This window comes from Helianthus annuus, chromosome 14, assembly GCF_002127325.2.
Source record: "Helianthus annuus cultivar XRQ/B chromosome 14, HanXRQr2.0-SUNRISE, whole genome shotgun sequence".
In the NCBI taxonomy this organism is placed as follows: Eukaryota; Viridiplantae; Streptophyta; class Magnoliopsida; order Asterales; family Asteraceae; genus Helianthus; species Helianthus annuus.
Window position 1 is genome coordinate 68,501,910 of NC_035446.2, and position 22,944 is coordinate 68,524,853.

Genomic DNA, 22,944 nt, shown 5'->3' on the forward strand with positions numbered 1-22,944 from the left:
AACCCTGATCCTCACTCTACAGGTTATGCATTCACTGCAAATGAAAACCAGATGTCAGACAATTTAAGCTTTGAACTCAACGATCTATAGCATTTCGACCCCACTGATCTAGAGGAAATGGACATCCTGCACCAACTGGCCTTGCTAAGTGTTAGAACTAGCAAGTTTTATAAAAGAACAGGGCGAAAATTCCCAGGGTTGCATGGGAATCTAAGGGTTGGGTTGGATAAATCGAAAATCAAGTGTTATAAGTGTAACATGTTAGGACATTTTGCTAGAGAGTGTAGGAGTCAAACAACTGGTCCCATAATCACTCACCCTAGTTCAAATCCTAGACCTCAAAATCAAAACACTGTGCACTATGCCCAATATGCCCCAGCAGCACATGTGAACACTGCTCACTATGTTGTTGCTCCAGTGCCAGTGCATTATGTCCAAACAGCTGCTCCACAGATCCAATATGTTCAAACCCCTGCTCCCCAGGCACAAGTGCAACCTTCACCACAAACCACTGCTCCAGTAGCAAAACAACCAGATCAACAAAGTTTCTTTACTCAAGAATTTGTTGACTGGAGCAGTATGCCTGAAGACCTCAGTGATGAAAATTTTGCACTCTATGCTTCTAATGTTTCTTCTCATGATGAATTTTGTTTGATGACATTAGAGTCAATACAGGAGGGGGTTGAATCTGAAGAGGAACAGCTGGCCTCTAAAATAGTGGATGACGTGATTGAAGAAGTGGTTACTGCTGTGGCAAATGAAGTACTGTTGGAAGAAAGTTCAGGCACCCTGATTGAACCACTGACAGATCCATGGTCCGAAGAAGAAAAGACAGGTGAGTTAGAAGAGAGAGCTGAAGATGAGGAAAATCCTAAATGTGATTGTGCAATGATGGCTGCTGCAAAGGTATCACCTCAAGTTCTTGAAAAACTGTGTTCTGACAATTGCATTATTGCTTTTGCTAACATCAAAGAGGTGAATGAAAACCTTCGTGATAAAATCTTATCTGATGAAGTCATATTTGAAAGGTCTCTAAAAGAACTTAAAAACAAATTGGCTGAAAAAGAGAAAGAGATTTGAAGCATGAAAGAAGAGCAAAGCATAACCAAAACCCAACTTCAAACCTTATAGAAAAATACCAAGGTTGCAAAAAGGAGTTAGAGTCCACCCAGATCACATGTGAGAGATGGGTGGAATCATGCAAAGGGTATGAGGTTATGCTTGAGAAACAGATAAAAAGCAATGTGAAATTTGGGGTTGGTTATAGAAAACATGATGATGAAAACGCTGCTTTTGAAAAATCTGTTTCAACCACTGATGTAACTACTGAGTTCATCCCCACAAACAAGAATGGCCAAGAAGTGAAAATCACTGACAAACTTGGTAACAAAATCACACTTGACAGACCAATGGGTCCCTCTGCTTTTGAGGAGATTAAAAATCATCAATTTAAACCAAAATGGTCTGATGAGTGTGATATTCTTGAAAATTTCAAGCCAATGGACTTTACATCAACTGATGGTGTTAAAGCTCCAAAAGCTAAAGTCATTCCTCTTAAGGACATCCCAGCAGTGGTTAAAACCTCTGCTGCAAAGGAGTCTGAAAAGAGGAAGAAGAAAGAAAAAATTGATAACTTGTTTTGTGAATTCTGTGAGAAGAGGAACCATCTAACAAAAGATTGTTTTCACTTAAAAGCTTATGATTTAACCAAAACAAGTGTCACTACTTCAGCTGAAAGTTGCAGTGTTTGTGGTAAAACAAACCATAAAACTCAGGCATGTGTGTATCTCAAAAACTTTAATGAGAAGAAGAATGAGTACATGGCTAAAACATCCTTGAGTTCATCAGCATCAACACCATCTGTCAAATTCACAAAGAAACAACCACTGTTTGTGCCAGTTCAAACAGCTGTCACAAAACAGCTGAACCAAACATCTGTCAAAAGAGATGCTCGGGTTACTGATGCACCTCCTGCCAATCAGTTCAGAAAAGGCAAGGAAAAACAGTCTTACCAAAGGATTCCACACGTTTATGAGGTCTACAAAAGGCCCTCTAAAACCAGAGTGAATAGGCATCCTTTTGGGTATCAGCAGGTGATTGGGCAAGACCCTCAACAGTGGTTAGCAAGAAACAGTACTAAAACTATCTAAACCCCTGACTTAACCACTGCTTATCACACTGCATCCATACCAGACACTGCTGAATCCCCATCCAAAGCCCTGTTGGCTTTGGAGCCCTTAATGAACTAATCCTTTTACTTCATGTGTAGGGAGCTTCTGCATGCTTTGATAGTCTTTGGTATGTAGATAGTGAAGGCTCCAGGCACATGACAGGATGTAAAGCCCTCCTCAAAGACTTTAAAATCCATGGAGGGGGTGATATATCCTTTGGAAATAATAGTAAAGGGAAAGTTCTGGGGTCTGGAACAGTGCAATCTGGTAATGTAAAATTTGAAAATGTCAATCTAATAGACAATCTAAAATTCAACCTTCTGAGTGTATCTCAAATGAGTGACAAAGGGTTTGGGTCATTCTTCACAAAGACTGTTGTAGGATTGTTGGACCAGAAATGGTCAAAAAGATTGAAGCAATAATCAAAAATGGTCAAACTAAACTTGTTGCTCAAAGAAGTGGCACTGTTTATGTTGTTGACATGTCTAAAGAGTGTCCCAGAGCTGATGCCTGTCTGTTCTCAGCTGCCTCTAACAAAGAGACAGAACTTTGGCACAAAAGACTGGGGCACACAAATCTTAAGACAATAACAGAAATTTCAAAAAATGGTTTGGTAAGAGGCCTACCACAAAAATTGTTTTCATGTCCTGAACATTGCATTTCCTGTTTAAAAGGAAAACAGCATAAAAGTTCTTACAAGTCCATTGAAGAGTCCAAAACAACCCAGTGTTTGCAAATGCTACACATGGATTTGTTTGGCCCAGTTCAAGTCGTGAGCCTCAAAAAGAAAAGATATTGTTTGGTTATAGTTGATGACTTTTCTAGGTTTACATGGACTTTCTTTTTGCACTCTAAAGATGAAACTGCAGGCATTTAGCAAGACTTTGTGACACAGGTTGAAAAGCAATTTGATCTTCCAGTAAAAAGCTTTAGGAGTGACAATGGCACAGAATTTAAAAATAAGGAGTTGGATGCCTTCTGTGTGAAGAAAGGGATTGTAAGGCAGTACAGCATCCCTATAACACCAGAGCAAAATGGGGTTGTTGAAAGAAAGAACAGAACTTTGATTGAGGCTGCCAGAACTATGCTTGCAGATTCAGGTTTGCCATTAACTTTCTGGGCAGAGGCAGTAAACACTGCTTGCTATGTCCAGAACAGAGTTTTAATAAACCCCAGGCACAAAAAGACTGCCTATGAAATTCTGTATAAAATCAAACCACTGATCTCATACTTCAAGGTGTTTGGCTGGCCATGCTTTATTTTGAACTTAAAAGATTCCATTTCAAAATTTGCAGCCAAAAGTGATTGTGGTTATTTTCTCGGATACTCAACCACTGCCAAGGCCTACAAAGTGTTCAATGCACGGACCAAGGTAGTGGAGGAGACTTTGGATGTAAAGTTCAATGAACTTTCATCAATGAAAATCCCAGCAAATCCTGCTGATCTGTTTGATCTTGAAAAATTCACCTATGAAAATACTGCTATCAAGACTAACAGTGCAGGTCCATCAGAGGATACATCACCAGACTATGGGTATGAAATCATCATCCCTCAAAGGTCTGTCACAAAGGGAAAAGCACCAGTTGTTCAAAACAGCTGCCAAAGCTCAACCACTGCTACCTCAACAGTTGTTGACCAAAGTAGCCCATCTACCACTGCTTCCACATCCTCAAACACTGCTGACAAAAGTCCACAAACAGTGGATAAAAGTCAGCAGTGGTCCACTTCATTGCCACCCATTCCACCACCTTTTGAAGCCACTGTTGGGTCATCAAAGTCTCCAGCAGTGGTTAGCTCAGATGACACACATTTGCAGCCTTCACCAACAAATGCCATAATACCATACCAAGGAGACTTAATCTTCTTGAGATCTCATCCACCTGATCAAATCATTGGCAACATAAATGAAGGGGTGCTCACAAGAAGCCAAACCCAAAACATTTGTCTTTTTGCTGGTTTTCTATCACTCCATCAGCCAGTCAAGTACCAAGAGGCACTAAAAGACAACAGTTGGGTAGAAGCCATGCAAGAGGAGCTCCAACAGTTTAAAAGACAACAATTATGGGAGCTTGTACCACTGCCAAAAGAGGTTAGTCCCATTGGCACAAAGTGGGTCTTCAAGAACAAAACAGATGAAAGGGGCATTGTTGTCAAGAACAAAGCCAGGCTTGTGGTTCAAGGTTACAGACAGGAAGAGGGGATTGATTATGATGAAACATTCGCCCCTGTTGCAAGATTGGAAGCTATCAGACTGTTCCTGGCCTTTGCTGTCAACCACAACATGAAGGTGTTTCAGATGGATATCAAAAGTGCTTTCCTCTATGGTACATTGCAAGAAGAGGTGTATGTATGTCAACCTCCAGGCTTTGAGGATCCATTTTATCCTGATCATGTCTACAGGCTAAACAAAGCCTTGTATGGCCTGAAACAAGCACCAAGAGCCTGGTATGAAACTCTTTCCAACTTTCTACTCTCAAATGGTTTCAAAAGAGGTACCATTGATAAAACACTGTTTCTTAAATGGAGAGGGAAAGATTTAATGATTGTCCAAATTTATGTGGATGACATTATTTTTGGAAGCACATGTACCAAAATGTGTGAAGAGTTTAGAGAACTCATGACAGCTGAGTTTGAAATGAGTGCAATGGGTGAGCTGCAATGCTTTCTTGATCTCCAAGTACAGCAATTGCAAAATGGAACCTTCATTCATCAAAGCAAATATGCTGAAGAACTTTTAACCAAATTTGATATGAATGATTGTAAACCATGCAGCACACCCATGGCCACAAATAAGCTGGTCATGTCTGATGAAAAGGATGAGCTGATTGACCAAACACTTTATAGAAGCATGATTGGGTCTTTATTGTACCTAACTGCATCTAGACCAGACATCATGTTTGCAACATATGTCTGTGCAAGAAGTCAATCAGCTCCTAGAAAATCAAATCTCATTGCTGTAAAAAGGATTCTCAGATACATAAAAGGTGCTCCCACACTTGGTATCTGGTATCCAGCTAATGGGAATATCAAGCTTTCAGGTTTTTCAGACAGTGACTTTGCTGGATGTCACACCACAAGGAAGTCCACTTCAGGAGGGTGTCAGTTTCTAGGTGATTGCTTAGTCTCTTGGCAAAGCAAAAAGCAAGCAGCAGTTTCAACATCCACTTCTGAGGCTGAATACATTGCTGCTGCAAGCTGTACAGCCCAACTCCTATGGCTTCAAAATCAGTTGCTGGATTTTGGTATTACTGCCTTAAAGACACCACTCATGTTGGACAGCCAGGCAGCAGAAAATATCATAAAAAATCCAGTTTCCCACTCTACCACAAAGCACATCGACATCAGACATCACTTTGTGAGGGATTGCTATGAAAAAGGTTTGATTTCTCTGCATCATGTCCCAACTAAAGACCAGCTGGCAGATGTGCTCACAAAAGCACTTGATACAGCCACTTTTGAAAGCTTGGTCTCTAGGATTGGGATGCTAAACATGGAATAACAAGCAACATCTTGTTTTTCTATGAATAAAAGCAACAAAATGTTTTCAGAAAATCAAAAATCCATCCTTAAAAATAGCTAAAAAGGAAAATTTCATTAAAATCCTTAAAAGTCTGCCATAACCACTGATTGTTCAAAAGTCTGCTCTACTTCAAAAAGCCTGCCCACTACTGAAAGGCAACCTTTATTCTCTCATTTCTTGATAACCTATGTTGTTCAAAAGTAGTGTCTTATCCACTGATATGCTATCCACTGATAGTGAAAATCATCCACTGCCCCCTTTCCACTGCTTTCATCAGTTGCTTTCATCAAAAGTACTGTCCTTCATTTTCACCAGTGGTTGTCACGTGGGCAGTACATAGCAGTCAGACCTTTTATAACGGCTGCCACGTCAGCATTCATTCTCTTTCCTATAAATTCCCCACTCACCACCAAAACAGGGTTTTACTGTCGAATTGAATTGTGACACCTGTGTCACTTCAACCATCAAACAAATACCAAACCAATGAAATATTGTATTTCATACTTGGGATTTGTATAAACATGTGTATCATTTGCACATATCAACTCTTGTTCGATTTCGGGCTTTAGATCGCTTTATGGAGGGTTATAAGCACACTGATGCGTAAATATAACCAGTTTAATGCAACAAACACTCCGGAATAGTGACATAGGCTTAACATACCTTAAATAACCTTTACATAACTTAGAAATAAGTTTTGGAAGGTTTGGTATGCCGAAATCAAGTTAATTCGCTTACAGGGACTAAAATTGACAAACTACGAAAGTATGCCGATTTGAACTGTAATGAACATTCCGGAACATGCCCATAAGTTAAACACACCCTAAATATCCTTTACATAGCTTGGAAATAGGCTTTGAGGGGTTCGGTGTGCTAAAATAAACTTTTGGGTCATTCAGGGACTAAAAGCGTCAAAAAGTGCATAAGTTTGCATTTTCGCGCATATCTTACATTCTGAATACATCTGGACATCCAAAAATTTATGTAATCATTAAAATATTATGTTTTACTGATTGGCTTGTCAAAAATCCATTCGTCGCGCAATTTGGATCGTTTTTGCGTCCGTTACGACTTTCATCGTAATTAACCGAACAACGCAACCGTACGGCCAAACGAACCGACATCCGACATATTTTTTAGCATGCTTCAAGTTCCCCATACTTTAATTTCATTTTAGAGCCTTAAAATGGGGTTAACGGGGCTTAAACGTGTCAAAACGCATCAAAAACCAAGTTTGGAGGTGCAGGGGCCTGTTCTGCCAATTGCTGAAAGTTACTGCCAGCAAATAAGGTCCTTACGGACCGTATGGAGTTGCTTACGGTCCGTAAGCCTCTCCCAGGTCAGAATACTTCATTTAATTGAAACCCAGCTGCTCCCATGGTTTTGCACTTAGTTTCTTTGATTCTATGGACTGGTTTTGGATACCCCTAGTATCACAAAACCTTGTGCCCACTTGTACGCTCAAGATTAAAGCACGGGAATCAAGAAACGATCCTAACGGTGCTAGAAATCCTATAAATACCCCCACCCTTCTCACCCCCAACTCACTTGAATTCTGAGATTTTCTCTAAGTTGGAGTGGTTATCACTTCATACCTGAGAAATACTTGGAATTCAATCCTGCGGAGACCTTCTGTAAATATTCTTTCGCGTTTTTCGTTCGTTTTAGCGTTAAAGTCAAACTGCGTTTGACTTTCTGCTTTGACCAGTTTTTGGTCAACTCGAAGATCGTTTGAACTTCATAATGTGAGCGTAATCACGATGGTTATAGTCCCTAGTAACTACACCTACTGATTACCACGTTATCTAGGCTCAGTGACGAGTCGTAGTTTCGGCCAAAATGCGTTTTCTTGCGTATTTTGTAACCAAACTACTCTAGGGTATCAAAACCGTTTGTTTTGATACCAAACCTGTTTTCTAACTTTACTAAACATGTTCAAGCATGTTTAGCTCGTCGCTTTTAGATTTGTGCTTGTTTAGGGTGGTAAAGGTAAGCGATCTAATCAATCGCTTATACTTTCGAACCCGACCCACTTGGTCGATCATTAGGATCCGACCAAACACTTTAGATGACCATAGTTGTATATGAAATAACCTTTTAAGGTTATACCTTATGGTCACGTCATTTAAGTAGTTGTATGATAAGTAATTCTTATGCCTTAGGAAAATTACCAAAATGCCCTTTTTACGCATAAATTCATTTTAAGCATATGTAACCTAAGTTTTGACATCTAAACTGATTAGACAATAATATTAGACATGTTAAGGCATACATTACTTGTCATAGGACTAGTTAGGCGTTCTGAACGTGTTTTACGCAAACGACGCGTTAAAGTAGCATAAGCTACCTAAACGGGTCGTAATGGGTCGTAAGCACTTAGGTTAGGTTTCGTTTTAGTATGTAGGCTTTGTTAAACCATATTACATAAGTTCCCACACTTATTTGGTTTACAAACCCTCGTACTACCCGATCCTCCGTTAGGTCCGTTTATTAATGTAGATACTTATATTAGGTGCCGTTTGAATCCGTGATCTTCTAGCTTTGCTTGGTGGATATTTAAAGTCTATTGAGCAATCTCAAGTGAGTACATAGTCCCCTCTTTTACTGTTTTCCAAACATTTTGGGGTGAAACACATGTGCCTACTTGTTACTTTCATGCTTTTCATGTTTTCATATCATATACTTGCTATTTTCATTAGTACACTATTAGTACACGATTTCATTATGTTTTGCTATGTATGTTTACTTAACATGCTAGCACATTGTTTTCACTACTTTTTCTGCTATGTATGTTTACTGAGCATGCTAGCACATTGATTTACATGACTTTTCTACTTTGTATGTTTACTTAGCATACTTAGTACATTTGATTTACATTTACCTTTTTCATGCTATGTATGTTCATTTAGTCCATACTTAGTACATTCACATCACATCACATGCTTACATTCGGTAAAACATTTGGTTTGTTTAAACGGTTCTTTTACTACATTCATTAACATTAGCTACGCCGCTCGGTAGTAAGTAATGGTACCATAGGACTTGACAAATCCCGTTCCTGACATCCTAGGTTTGTTTGGGTGTAAGGAATGACTGAATCCGTGAACATTTTCACTTTGATAACCTTTACTCTAAGGTTATCCTGCTGTCTCAAGGCTTGAATGTATTGCGTTTAACATACCGCATAAGTGTTTATATCAGTATAGCATGCACATCCACAAAACATAACATTGATTTAAACTGAGTTTTACTTCAATACTTTGTTTTGTGCATTTTCACCTATGGTTTAGTTGATACATTTTTTACTTGCCATACATGACTTTTTGTTTACACAATACTTGGTTGACATTTGACAATGGTTTAGACATGGGCAATTTACATTGGTGGTTTGTTTGGGTAAGTGATTTGAGTAACGAGACGTGTGTAATGTGATACAAGCATGGTGGATACGCCGCTGGTACTTCCTATATATAAGTGCTTGTATTATATTACATGTCGTAGCGTTATTTAAATCATTCAATTTGGACTTATACATTTTACACAAATAACATATTTTTCACAAGACATTGTTTTACAAAACAGTTTGATTTATACAAATTCATTTTACTGGGTTATTCATTTAACCTTACATTATTCATTTAAATATACATATCTATTATCGCTTTTCAAATGATTTATAAAACAAAACATTTTACAAGGATCATGACTGACTTTTTGTTAAACAACTTTTTTTTCTAAACTTGTAAGTCATGAATCCTAAATCAATAAAGCCTATGTACTCGCCGGCATTTTTATGCTGACGTACCTATTTTCACATGTGTTTCAGGAGATGATGCATAGGATTGATCAAGATACACATAGGCGGACTTGGGCCTTAGTGACATTAAAAGATGCAAGACTAGTTAATTATGTTATGCTTATTTGTTTGTTAAGACATTGTAATTCTTTTAATCAATAAAACAACATTTCAATTTTCCATGTGTTATGAAACAATGTTTCTGTTACAACACTCCCCGACGATTCCGCCACGTTTTGTTGTTTTATGTGGTCGGGGTGTGACATGAATTCTTAAAAATTCTCTTCTCAAAGCAGTTTTTCCTCTCATCTCTCACAAATTCCTTCGATCGTTCGTTTCAAAAATGACAAAATCGAAGTTATCTGCAAAACCCACATCAAAATCATCGAAAACAGCCTCTCAAAAGGCAACCTCCACTGAAATTCCATTCAAAAAATCTCACAATCTCCTGGGTCTTCTCACAAAACCAGGAACCACAAATGTTTTCGATTCCATTATTACCATCATGGCAAAATCAAAGTACAAAACTTTGCTCACCGCCGATGCACCAATCTATTTGGCGACCCAAAGGGAGTTTTGGAAAAATGCAACCCTTGAAAAACAAGGAGACATTGCAACCGCCATTCACTCTTCTATAAAGGGTAAAACTGTGCAAATCACGCCACAATCCATCTCCGAAGTCTTTCAACTCGATGATCAGGCAGGTAAAACTTCCTTCACTAAAAACGAGTTGCACATTGACTTCATTGAAAGAGGGTATGAAGACACCATGATGAAGAAACTGACCTTAGAAAAAGGTCATTTTCCTCCTGCACCCAGATTCCTATTTCATACCCTCCTACTATGTGTTTCAAACAAAACCACTTCTTTTAATGAGATCCCTATAAAGATTCAAAATCTGGGATATGCAATTCTTCAAGAAGAAAATTATAACTATTCTCGTGAAATCTTTAAAGATTTGGTTAAAAATGTTGAAACCAAATCATTCTTACTATTTCCAAGATTTTTAAGTTACTATTTTGAAAAGAAATTCAGTAAGAATGATTTAGCTTTAATAAACCAAGGTGAAATAACTGTAATAAACTGCCTAACATCTGAAACTTTTTCACGAATGTTAGCACCTTGCAAAACACAAGCAGAGGTGCCTGAGCAGAATTTAGCAGCTACCACTGCTCCTCAGGTATCTGCTGCTGAGCCTACTACTCTAGGTGATCAAAGCAGCAGACCAACTGTTTTGAAACCCACACCTACAAAACCCAAAAAGCTTTACAAAAGGAAAACTCAAAAACCCCCCAAACCAATCAAAACGGCAACTCTGGAGGATGAGATACCAGAGTTAATGCCTGTGACAACACAAATGTCACAAGAAACCACTGCTGCTTCTTCCTCACAGCAGTTGGTACAAATATCTCAACCCATAACCATAACTCCTCCTGCTTCTTCACAAAAAGAACAGGTTGTACACAAAGGGCCACCACATTATGATGCTCTGGATACACTCGTTTCCATCATCCACAGCTCAATGCCCGGAGCAAGTCTGCCTTCTACACCAACCATCACATCCTCAATTCCACGAAAAACACAACTATTGTTGAATGCAATTGATTTGAACCAGGCATTACTCAGTCCTTCTCAATCACCTGTCAATGAGAACATGCCTCAACAAATGACTGAGCCTGCTGTATCATTCATTGCTAACCCACCAACACAACCTGAGGAGAGTTACAAGTAACTCTTTGTGGTATTCCAAGTGAAGCAGCCAATACAACTGTTGAACCCACTAGTTTACAGTTGGATAGTGGTTACATCAATAAGACTTTCTTGGAGGCAATTCCTTTTATAGCACCTCTGCCAACCACCAGTGGATTTATTTATCCTACTGGAAACATCAAAAGGTTGTCACGTGTTGAAGGAAGAAGACCCCAGTACCAAGAAAAAGGGGCATCAGTGGTTAATGTTTGGAGTAAACTCCCTACTTCAACCACTGATAAAACCACTGTTAGTGGGAAATCAGATGATCCCATTAAATTGGGTGATGATTTAAAGTACCAGAAATTGACGGCTCGTGTTGAAAAACTTGATAACTCTGTTGCAGAGCTCAAAGATATGCTCCAACAGTTGTTACAGGTACAAAAGGTACAATCCACTGCTGTTCCACCTCAAGCACCTGCTCTCCAACAGGCACCTGCTACAAATGAGCTCTGGAATCTATTCCAACCTTTTCTCCATCATCAAGCACAAATAGCAGACCAGCAACATGAAAAACATGTTCAAGAGCTGAGAAATGCTATGGAGTCTAGGTTCAAAGACACTCAGGCTGATCTAAAGGCTCTCAAAACTCAGATCCTGCACAACTCTGGCACTGCTCCTCCACCAGTGTTCTTCATTGATCAACTCCCCGATGATAATGCCAAAAAGGGGGAGAAAATTCAGGAGTGGAGAAGGAAAGGAATAACAGATGGTCTCTACCTTGCACCAGAAAATTCAAATATGACCAAACATATTCCTTTGCCAGATGGGAGTAAGAAAATTGATGTGACCACAAATGCACTTGCAGAAGCACTTGCATGTGTGAAAAGGGATAGAGAGGCCAAAAAGAAAGCCAGGGTGGATTATCTGGATCAGGGTACTTCAGGGTCAAGAGATGATGAAAATCTTATTGATGAAAAGAAGAAGCCTACAAGAAAAGTAAGGCTACCCAAATCCATTCTGGTCAGACGTTCAAAGTCTGCTCAAAAACCACCACCTAAAACAGCTGTTGTAACTCCTGTTGTATCAGCTGCTGTTGGTACTTCAGTAGTTTCAACATCTGCTCCCACTTCAACACACACCATCTCAACACACACTACATCCACTGCTTTACCACCATCACCACCAAAATCAATATCACCTCCTGTCAATAGGCAAAAGACAGCAGTTGTTATAACTTCTGCTGTAAAGACAATAGTGGTTGGAACACCAGTTGTTTCAACAGCTGTTAGTCTATCACCCACCACTGCCACTACAACCACCTTTCCATCCAAAACATCATCAGTCCCTCCTCAAATAAATAGAAGAAGGCTAATTCCTAAAGATGATGTCACTGCACCATCCCAAACATCTTTAAAACCTTTAGCACTTGTCAATATACCAAAACCAGTCCCACTCTCTTCTGTTCCAATGCACAAGCCCTTACCTCCTGCAGGTGTTCAATTTCCTCTTGAACTAGAAGCTGTTAGAGAAGAAATAAAATCCTTTTATACTGAGGATGACCCTGCCAAAAGGAGTTTGCCTTCAATCAAAGGATATCCCTGGCCCAAAAATATTGATGAATATTTGAAGATAAAGGCCAAGCAAGCAGAGGATATCTCGAAAAGAAACACACAAGGGAAATCTGACAAAGAAGTATCAAGATACTACCAATATCTGCTCACACAAGTCAGTTCCTTAGAACGTTTTGTAAAGAATGTCAGTCAACAAATTTCAGAAAGAGCAGCTGAAACTTTGAAGAAAGACTACATTGAAAGCATTATGTTTCACAAAAGATACAAAGGAGAGAGACACATGTACAAAGAGTGGACTGTTCCTAAACTTGAAGTTGAAACTGCAAGAATTCAAGACATGATAAAAAGGAAAGTCACTCACACTCCTCCTGATTGGGCAAAGTTCAGAAAGAATGTACCTGATAAGCAAATGGAACTGAAGAGAATGAAAGAAGAACTGGTTGTTGCTGATTTTGGTACAAAAAGACAAATTGCTAGATGGAAAGAAGATGTGGTTAGGTCAACCTACAAAAGGTTGGAGGAATTAAGAAAGAAAGATCCAAAAATTCCTCAAAAACCTGACTATCCTGAAGCAGAGGTTTCAAAAACACCCCGTGCCCAATTTTTGGAACTGGCAATCCTGTTTTAAGTCAGACAGTAGCTGAACACGGGGACGTGCCCACTCAACACGCCCCGTGCCCAAGCCTCAGTTACTGAAAACAGAAACGTAAGATCCCGACGGTTGGTAAATTCTGACACAAACATGAGTGATACTGATATTTTTTACTTTCGTCACTCTTATGGTACGTGGTGTCAAATATGTGGTGGCCCCCATAAAGATTTAGAATGTTATTTTCTAAATTATAAGCCCCATTATATAGACCCGTTGTTTTCCTGTAGCCTTAAGAGGGGCGAAAGTAAAAATAATCTCTATCTCTCTCTCGAATGCTCTCAATTGGACCTTCTAGGAGAAATGCTTCTTGATGAATTATTTCAACTAGACGATTTAATTCTTAATTGGTCAAAAGAACTTGAGTTGGACTTTCCATCTCAAGATGATACCCAAGAAGAATTGTTGGGAACGCATTCGAGTAAAAACAACTTCGTTGTTCCCCATATTACCTTTAATTCTAGCGAGGACTTGAGCGATAGTCGTCCCTGTGTCGATTGTGCCGTGAAGGACTCCCCATCGACTTCGTTCGGTGCATATATAGACCTGAGCGATTCGGCATACACCTTCTTTAACGAGAGCCCGGGAAAGGGTTGGACTTGTCCACCTACATTTAGCATAGGAATCACCCTCACCGACAACCTCTTGCGTTCTCATCTTAATCTAGAGCAATTAAGGTATCTAAGGCACTTTGGGGTTGTTCCATCCAGTAAGGAACTGCCCGATCTGGATAAATTCCTTAAAAATAGACGAAACTTCATAAAAGGCCTCTAGACACAGGGCCGTGTCCAGGTCAGCACGCCCCCGTGTCCTCCAAAAGATTCATTTCTGACTTTTTGTCAGAATACGGACAAAATGTGTTAGGATCCCGCCTACACACGGGGCCGTGTCCAGCCGACAAGGGGCCGTGTGCAGCATGTTGTTGTTTTCTATAAATGCAGCTAAGAATCCTGCACATTTGGACCATTCTGGGGATAGAGATTTGGTGGGATCTTCACACATACCATCCTAGGTATTTTCTAAAAGAAGGTTCTCAACAATCATCTTTTCCTTTCCTCTCTTGTCCATTACCTTCTTCTTCATTTTTACCTCAACACCTCCATTAGAGCTTGAGATCACCATGATTCCAAGATTTATTGTGATGTTTGTTAGGTTTTTGTTCAATGAATCTTGTTAAAAATAAGTTTTGCAACATTGTTTTAAGTCATTTCTTAACCCAAAACAAACACCCTTTTACCCGCCAAAACCCCTTTTCATTTTAAACCCTTTATTTTAGTAACAAAGCTCGGTTTTTCTTATGACTTCTTGAAAAAAAAATTATATGATGAAGCCAAAAGAAATAAACAAACAAGTTTATCAAAAAGAACTTTGTTTAATTGCTTCATCAAAATAAAAAGTTGCAAAAAAATAAAAAGTCTCAAGAAAACCGACTTTTTTACGCCTTTCGCCCTTTTCTACTAACCACTAACCCAACCACCTACCTTTAACCCAAGCCTAACCCTTCACCCCCAAAAAGTCCTCTTGATATTTACAAAGGTAGATAGTTAAAAAGGATGAGGATTGATTGCTTGGCAAGCTTATGGTAGGAGTAAGTTCCATGCCGCTCTCGAGTGTTTCACTAAAATACACCTTCGGCCGAGTGTTGAGTGATCCCCCGTGAGGTATGTGAACTTGAATATAAATGGAATTTTAAAAAGGCATGTTATGCCCTAATAAGTAATTTATCTTGTGTAATGTTTTTAATAAATCATGACGAATGGGATGGTAAATAAATAAAAATAAAACTTAATTAAGAATCTTAGAAATCCCAACACTCTATGACAAGCCCAAAACCCTTCTCTTCTACCCGTTCCATTTGGGAGTGTAAACCCACATTATAAAGAGTTTTGCTTGAGGACAAGCAAAGATTCAAGTGTGGTGGTATTTGATGTGTGCAAAATGCAACATATAAATTACATCAAATGTGGCATAAAACTAACCCTTTTTTTAGTACTAATGTTGGAAAAAGTGTGTTTTTGTCTTCCTTTTGTATATTCAGGATTAAATGAGCTCAAATGAACAAAAGAAGCAAAAAGGCAGCTAAATCTAACATAAATACAAGAAAAGCAACAAACGTGGCATGCCCGACCCCCCGACAGCATCTTCCCAAGCAAAAACAAGAGAACAGAAGGCTGAACATGCCCCGTGCGTGCCCAAGTGTCTGCAGAAAAGACAAAGTTGTTGAAGCTTCTATCACCCACCACGGGGGCGTGCCCAGCGGACAACGGGGCCATGGTCAACTCTAAGATTCGCAGAATCTAGGGAAATCTTGATAGTACAGATACGCTTCTGCACACGGGGGCGTGCCCAGCGGACACGGGAGCGTGGTCAACTAATGCAGAAAAACTGCAATTAATGAAGAAAGAGAAGATAGGTGGACACGAGGCCGTGTCCGGGCTTCTGTGCAGGCTATAAGTAGGGGTGCTTGGCTCATTTGCAAATCATCCCTTGGCAAACCACCTCTCTCACACTTCACCCACCCACCACCACCATCACAACACCATCATCCACCACCATCATCTATCATCCATCATAGAGTGTGTGAGTAGTCTCGGTATCCAAGATTGATCATAAGAGTTCTTGACAATCAAAAGCCATGTTTGCCTAAGTCCCTTACATCACTTGGTGAAGACAAGTGTCTAGTGTAATACTTTTTATTTTTAATCTTTTCGCACTTTTTATTTGGTTATGTATTAATGACTTTAATAACTAGTTTCTTATGTTGAAGGTGAATCTTCCTTATCATTTGTCCGTGGTGTCTTGGCGTTATTTTACTGTCTATATAAAATAAAAGATTTTCACCATTCATATCTCCACGGTCTATATGGAGATATGTTGGCTACCTGGTCGGGGGTTAAGGGAATGGTTTGGTAAGAGTCTTGCCTTGTTCAGTGTATAGATCCTGCAAGGACCTGGGTCAAATTTAGTAGGACCTCCTTCAATACCCACTGGTATTGGATGGCGGGGGTCCAAACTCTTTGATCCCCTCATATGTAAGTTACTATTAAAACTTTAACCCGGCTACTTAGGACTGTATCCCTGCTGACTCAGACTACTTAGCCGAGGGTAACGTCACCTTCAAAAGAGGGGCCTACCACATTACGCATTAGTAACTTAATTAATTATCTCCCGACCCTTTAGGATTGTATCCTTGCTGACTCAAACTACTGGGTTGAGGGTAACGTCACCTTGAAAAGAGGGGCCTACTACAATAACTAAGATTATCTCTTAAAAAGTGCAAAAGTGCGGAAATAATCAAAGGTTACAGTAAACACGAGTCGGATCCAAGTGATTCATCTTGACTATCAGTTTTTACCTTTATTTTTATTTTTCAGCATTTTTAGTTTTTATTTTCTAGTTTAAAACCTTTTTCTAAACTTTTGATTTGATTAGACGTTGAGGATAAACCGGTATTAAAAGCTCTTGTGTCCTTGGACGACCTCGGTATCTTACCAACACTATACTACGCTCACGATGGGTGCACTTGCCCATATGTGTGTTTAGTGTTAGTAAATATCATGTTTTATAAATTTAAAACTTGGCTAAAAAGTGTTAAAGGGCTTAAAATATACATTAAAAACTATACGACACTTCACACGCATCAGGAGTACCTGGCGATTCTTATGTTGGACGTTAAAAAAAATACAACGTGCACCAATCAAACGAAATATATATTGTGGCACATCGGATTTAGATTTGCTAAAATGCATGACCTCCTTAAATAATCAAATATCAATAATTATACATAATACATTTTTGGATAATTACACCCAATAGAAAATATGTATATACTAACACACATGGTTTGATAATCTCTCGTCCTAGGTTCGAGTATATTACAAGTTATCATTTGGTTCGTGAAAAATTACATAATAAACACTAATTAAGTGGGTTTAACTAATAAAGTATAAAAATAATTAATAAAAACTACGAGAATCGGTTCCAAACCGGTTTCTCAAAAACGAATTTAACTTTTAGAATCTCAAAGTGGTATAAAGAGGCGGATCTTGTCCCCTGGCAGCTTCGTTGAGGCAGCAATAACATATAGTATATGTGTAACATCCTAGTTACTAATTAACGATTTTGTATGTAATTACCAACGATTAGATGTGTAGTTAAGACTACACATGCTATAAAAATACGGGTTTATTAAAACTTTTACAAATCATGAGTTATTCCACATCACGTGATCATATGTTTAATCCTTATGTATCAAAGTCAAAACTAATGTTTTAATGGTTTTGACCCTAGGTGATTCACAACATGGCAAAGTGTGGAAGCGTGTATCTATATCGTGTTCGGTTCTTCGTTGAGCTTGATCGTCTTCCGGCATCCAAGGTGTACCTACATTTCATAAACATGAAATGCTTTAGTCATACAGGACTTAAAACGTGTCTAAACGAGTCCGAGAAACAATTGATAACAAAAACAAAAATTTCAACCTGACCTCCACCGTAAATTACGGTGGCACCGTAATTTACGGTGGCCACTGATTTTACATGCCCCTACCGTAAACCAGTAGGGGGCCACCGTAAGGCTTTTCATCTCCACCGTAAATTACGGTTTACGGTGGACCCTGCATCCAGTTTTCCATTTTTGCCGTAATTTGACACGAAATCTTCCGTATCTTTCAAACCGCTTGTCCGTTTGGCCTACCGTTTCTTCCTACGTGATTGTAATTTGATTCTCCATCATTTGGAGTTAAAATCCGACATTCGGCTTAACAAAATTTAAGACTTCTAAGTCTTCGGCTTATTACCCTTTATACCAAATTTTGACCCGGTTATGCATTTTATCAAACAAACGTATTTATCTGATTCCTATATTTCGTACACTTCATCAAATAATTGTGATATACCATATTAGGTTCTAATCATAGGTTTATTCACAAATTAAACCCGTTTTCACTAGTATGCTTATTTTGACCCATTAAGGATATGTTATGCACTTTTAAGCTAAATTTCGCTTTCACTCTAATCTAGCGTTGTAACCTATATCTCTTATTTAGTACTCTTCCATCACAACTAAATGTGTGTTGGATTTAAAGTAGATATCTATGTGTTCCGAATTTATACCTCTTGAAATATCATTTTACGGCAAAGACTCATATGGAGTCTTTTGGCCCAACAATTACGTCTTTCACTACCCGTACTTGTTCTAAACTTTTGTTTAATCATAAGACTCCTTTCCAAACAACCTCTAAGAGTTGTTTGTTCAATTTAGCCTACAAGGGCGTTTTGGTCGATTTTGGTCCTTCTTTTACAATGAAGGGCTATCACCAATTATTCGACCAAATTAGCACTTTTACATACATCATAAATAAGCGTACCTGGCTCGGATCAACAAATAGACCCAATTTTAATACCTTGCTTTATATTCGCTAATTAAGAACGATGCGAATATCCATTGGATATCTATTCCTGTAAGCATATGACTCGACAAAAGAATCATTAGTCTATATAGTCAAAAGGTGTTGTCTACACCTTTTGACCCGTTTGGCCGAATTGACCATTTATCTTTGCGAAATGATATTTATTATCATCACCTCTACATGACTCTTCCCGTTTAACACCGTACGGAAATTTTAAATATAAACCATGTATTTCTTTCGACATAATATGACCAATTTATCGATTTACTTCTCTTTTAACCATTATTATGGTTTCTATCATCTTTGATTTTCTTGTTCCGTTCGACTACACGACGGAACATCATATTTCAATTGTTTAGATATCTCATTCATAATTTATATGATAAGAAAACATTCCACAATTTAAGACTAGTGTAAGCTATACTTACCTTGCATCCGAATTATGCTTTTCCGCCATTCTTGCTTCGTTTGACCCGCTTCCTTTCCAAGCCTCCACCTAGCTTGTCAAGCGTCAAACTATCATCATAATTCGTAAGACGGTTATATTAGTCATCATTAATTATGACTATTCCATCTTACATATTTTCTATCACAATTACCATTCGATCTTATAAATGGTCGGTTTGACTATTAAAAGTCAAATCACTAATTAACACATATGATTGCACTATCAAGTTCACAAGACTCAATTAGGCACATTATCAACACTTACTTCTCATTTAGGCATTTTAACAAACACCTAATGTGCATGATTTTACATATTTACTAACTAGTTCCTAACTAGTTATTTTTTTACCAAGATTAACATCAAAATTCACCACTATCACTTATGATCAATTACTCAAACTTGCAAATTGTTCAAGTATCTTGTTCCTACTAGCAACTATGATGTTTTTAAACATGTGTACATCATCATCTTTACTACATAATCAAAACCCACTTGACACGTGAGTGTATAATCATGGATTCACAACCATGAACATCAATTCAACAAGTACATGACTAGGGTTTACTCCTAGACATAGTTTCATCACTAATTTCACCCAAACAACAAACATGCAAGTTCAGATTCGAGTTCTCTAGGTTTGGTCAGAATTTCAACTAGAGATTTCTCAAGAAATTTACATACCTCATGACTCCTTTTTCAATGGAGATCACTAATTCATACTCGGATTTTGATTTGGACTTGATTTGCCCCTTCAATTTGATGAAATTGTGTTGATTAGGGTTTGACCGTTCTTGGTCGCCCCTGAGCTCGATCCAGAACACACACTGTGTGTGTGTTTGTGTTTGTTTTTATTAAATAACTTTTCTAGTTATCCCGCTTTAACCCCTCGTGTTTGGTTCGTTATTAAGTAGGCCACAACCTACTTATTTCTTTTAACAATTTTCCCACTTATTAACTAGGTTGAATATTCCTAGTTAACTTAGCGGGTTCGGGAATATTTATGACTAAGTTTATTTTAGGTCCCGTTAACTCGGGTCTTCTAAGCTGTTATTTCTTAAAAGCTTTTATTCACTTTTTTTATTTATTATTAGGATTAATTATTTAAATCCTAATATTTACCGGGGTTACCACTAAAGGTATTTTACCCGTCTTTACTATTAACGTGGTTTGATTACCAAAGCCGTTTTCGGGGTGTTACAATATGTAATTTGCTTTAACTCTTCATTGGGGCATCTGTGACGTATCGTGTATATATAATTTGCTTTAACACTGAAACCCGCATCAATGGTGTATCACTTTGGGAGATGATGTTAAAAGTTGAAGAATTATAGAAATATATTGTGCAATTGGCCTGAGAATAAAATAGATGTACAGATTCATCTTATGATAATTTGGTGTGTGCAGACATTTATAAACTCACACATTGTTCACATTATTTGTTTACATTTTTTTACTTTGCTCAATGGTACTAACCCTAACTATATGACTTATTTAATTTGATTATATATTTCTTGTAAATTTTGCAAAGAGAGTGGGCGTGTTTCACAAACCTAGTAAGGTTCTATTTGGAAGATTTTTGTTATTTTTATTTATGTTATATATAGATTATTAATACTAACTAGTTTTTTTATATCGTACGCTGCGGCGAAACCGAGTAAATGATAATGTAAAACAAACATGATTTGAAAACAAAGCATGTTGTTTAGAAAGTCAAACCATTAGAACGATTTAATTTATCATCGTACTGTTTTATTATACCAAATAAATACTTTATTTTGAGTATAAACTCGTTTTTAACAAAACTTATAACTGAATGTCAAGTAAAGAAATCAAGCAAAACTACGTACTTAAGTTTTTAGAAAAAAGTTTTAAACGTAACTTATTATAATATATTAAATTTTAAAAAAATATATAATAATAAAAAGAAAAAATATGTTGTTAAAAGTAAATATAATAATAAACTATTATAATATATATTAAAAAAAGAAAAAATATATTAAATTTTAAAAAATATATATTAAAAAAAGGTAAAGGAAATATGTATTTTAAAAAAAAGAAAAAAATATGTTATTAAAAGTAAATATAATAATACACTATTATAATATATTAAATTTTAAAAAATATATATATTATTATAAAAATAAAGTTACTATTCATCATCACTCGAAATCAATATATATATAATTGTAGTGATGATAACTATGATAAAATGTACAAGTAACCGATATTTTTAATTGTAGTTATAATATGAATTATGATGGTAATACTTATAATAATAGTTATAATAATTGTAGTATTAGTTATAATATGCTTTATACATACATAACCGAATTTGATCGTATTTTTATGGCACATCGGATTTGGATTTCAAAAATGCATGACCTCCTTAAGTAATCAAATATCAATAATTATACATGATACATTTTTCGATAGTTACACCCCATAGAAAATATGTATATATTAACACACATGGTCCGATAATCTCTCGTCCGTTATCATTGGTTCGTGAAAAATTACACAATAAACACTAATTAAGTAGGTTTAACTTATAAAGTATAAAAATAATTAAAACAACTACGAGAACCGGATCCAAACCGGTTTCTAAAAAACGAATTTAACTGCTAGAATCTCAAAGTGATATAAAGAGGCGGATCCTATCCTGTGGCAGCTTCATTGAGGTAGCAAAAACATATCGTATATGTAATTTGCTTTAACTCTTCATTGAGGCATCCATGATATATCGTGTATATAATTTGCTCAATGGTGTGTCACTTTGGGTGATGATTTTACAAGTTGAAGAATTATACAAATAGATTGTGCAATTGGCCATATGAGAATAAAATAGGTGTACAGATTTATCTAATGATAATTTGGTGTGTGCAAACATTTATAAACTCACACATTGTTTACATTATTTGTTTACATTTTTTTTCTTTGCTCTATGGAATTAACCCTAACTATATGACTTATTTAATTTGATTATATATTACTTCCTTGTAAATTTTACAAAGAGAGTGGGCATAAAATCTTAAAGTTGTTATTTTTATTTATGTTATATATAGATTATTAATACTAATTGTAGTGATGATAATTATGATAAAATATACAAGTAACCGATATTTTTAATTGTAATTATAATATGAATTATGATGGTAATACTTATAATAATAGTTATAATAATTGTAGTATTAGTTATAATACTTTTTATACATACAGAACCGAATTGATCGCATTTTTGCCCCTGCTTGATTTGTTTAAAACCGAGCCGAGCATTTTCCAACCGAGACAAAATCGAATGAGCGCCTTTCGATCCGAGTATTTTTCAAACAAACGTCAAGCGAGTATCGAGTGTCATAGAACAAATATGGAAGTGACGATCAAGGTGTTAGTTTTTAGAGTAAATTGTAGTAGCTTTCACCCAATAAGAACACAAGTATAAATTTAAAAAATAACAAGAATAGGAAAAACACTCAACTAGTTCTACCGAGATCATATGAGTGAAAAGATATAGTGGTCGATCGATTGAAGCATGCCCTTGCTCTATCAGAAGTTTGAAATCGAATGAACCAGTTGAAGCAAAACATTGGTGAGTTAGCGTCTTGGCAATGGAGAATTCGAATAATGATGGTTGATGCGGGGTCTAATTAGGATTATGTACTTTTAAATTGAATGGCTGGTTGACCCTTG

At 37.2% G+C, this 22,944-nt stretch overlaps 1 long non-coding RNA gene across 1 annotated transcript; it reads right to left on the reverse strand.

Annotated features, from left to right (window-relative positions):
- Positions 1 to 17,629: 17,629 nt before the first annotated feature.
- On the reverse strand, positions 17,630 to 20,038 carry LOC118486329. The gene is made up of 3 exons (XR_004878493.1): positions 19,939 to 20,038; positions 19,238 to 19,325; positions 17,630 to 17,782 (listed from the first exon to the last, which is right to left on the reverse strand). It is a non-coding gene; the product is annotated as an uncharacterized LOC118486329 (long non-coding RNA).
- Positions 20,039 to 22,944: the final 2,906 nt, after the last annotated feature.